Below are 2,340 nucleotides of genomic sequence, written 5' to 3' on the forward strand. Positions count from 1 at the left end.
ATTATAATAATCTAATATATAGTTATATAGGAACTAAGAAAATAGCTAAAGCTATCTTAAGGAACTACTACTTTCTAAATATAAGAAGGAAGGTATAGGGCTATATTTATTAATATAAAACTTATATTAGAGATAAGCCAGCCAGGCACCAGCTATATAGGAAGATATAATTACCAGAGATACTAAAGAAACCATAGGAATGGATTATCATTAACTTTATCAGACTACTACTAAAGTTAAAAGGGTATAATTATCTAATAATAGTTACTAATAGACTTATGAAATTCATCTATTTAATTCTAACTATAATAATAATAATAGTATTATAACTTGCAAGCTTACTTATGGGATATATAATTATTAATCATAGAATGCCATAATATATCATATTAGATAGAGATAAACTATTTATATCAAAATTTTAGTAATTATTAACAGACTTAATGGGAATTAAGCAAAGACTTATAACTGTATATTATCTGTAAGCTAATAGATAAACAGAATGAATAAACTAGATAGTTAAGTAATATCTATAATATTATATAAATTACTAATAGGATAATTAGGTAGTTTACCTACTAATGATATAGTTTATATATAATAATACCATTTACTTAATAATAGGAGAAACACCATTCTTTGCTAACTATAGGTATAATCCCATATTAATTAGAGAACTATAAAATAAAGTACCCACGGCAGATGAAGCTATAGATTTAATAAATACTATTAATTATTTAAGGACTTAGCTTTTGAGGGATATTAAATTTATAAACCTTAAAATAGTAATTTACTATAATAAGAAGCATAGGAGTACTCTAGATCTTAAAAAAGGGGGGAAAGTTTACCTACTTTATAGAAATATTAAAATAAAATAACTAAGTTAGAAACTAGATTATTAGAAAATTAGACCCTTCATTATCAAAGAAAGAAAAGGACCAGTTAATTATAAACTATAACTACTAAAAAGTATATTAAAAATTTATCTAGTATTTTATATCTTATTATTAGAACCAGCACTGGAGAGTGCAAAAATCACTAAAAATATGGAAATTAATAATAATATAGAATAAGAGTATAAAGTTAAATAAATCCTAAGTAATAAGAGAGTTAGCAGGAAACTATATTATCTTATAAAGTAGAAAGGATATAATACCTTAGAAAATATATAGGAATCTATTAAGAATCTAATGGGCTGCTACTAACTTACTTAGTAATATCACTAGAAGGGAGCTTAAAATTTAACTAGAAAGAAGGATCACTTATTATCTAAGTTAAAGAAGGACCTTTGTCCATGGCAGTAAGGGATAGATTATTATTAGGAATAGGCAGATCCTCCTTATCTAATTAATCTATGACTAGAGTATTATAATTTAATATATAACTACTCTTTATCTTTAATATCTCATCTTATTTCTGCAGGCGACAGATATAAGCCATTAACTCTAATATTTTTAAAAAAATCTTAGCTAGGTAAGCTAAAAGCCTGGACTGCTCTATATTTAAAACTAGTAAAGTTAACTCTATCTTTAAAATATCTTCTTTTATTTTCTCTTAAGTATTTAAAACCTGATTCTACTTATGCTTACTATAAAATCACTTTTTATATATTTTGCTATTCTGAGTATACTTAGCACAATTTTAACTTTTTAAATCCATGATATATATAACACCTTAATGAACGCAATGGGCACAAGGAGATTTAATAGGGAAACTATTAAGATAAATTACATAGTACTAGATAAGTTAATTTCTCTTATAAGTCTCATTATTAACTAGCATGGCAACAAAAAATTAGAAAGGACATTAATATACTAAAATAAAAAATAAAAAAGATTACTCACCACGGGGGCTGCAGGCCTTATAAATAAAGTTTTAAGGATAAAACACTAAAGGAGGGGGAGGTGATGTTATAATATAAGTTATATTAGTACAAGGCAGATGTAATGGGTAAAATCAGGGGAGGGAACCACAGCTAACTAATTCTAGGATTCCAGGCACTAGAATTATTAGGCAGAATAATTTATAAGTGCACCAGAGATACCTATCTTAGCCTAAACTAATATATGATAACTACCCTAGAGAAGGGACTATACTAAGATAATAAGTAGTAAGCTACTCTATAATCTACTCTATAGTAACTATAGAAGTAGTAATAGGAGTTATGAAGGGAGTTACTAATAGAGAAACTATATAAGGATACTTATTATTATTATATCTAGTACTCTTAGTTTAGTTCTTTATATTTAATAATAATTATTTACTTAAGTATAAGTTTACTAGTCTAATTTATTAGTTACTCTCTTACTATTAAGTATATATACTTAATAGGCCTTGCTT

Source organism: Aspergillus viridinutans, assembly GCF_018404265.1.
Source record: "Aspergillus viridinutans IFM 47045 DNA, scaffold_10, whole genome shotgun sequence".
Classification (NCBI taxonomy): Eukaryota; Fungi; Ascomycota; class Eurotiomycetes; order Eurotiales; family Aspergillaceae; genus Aspergillus; species Aspergillus viridinutans.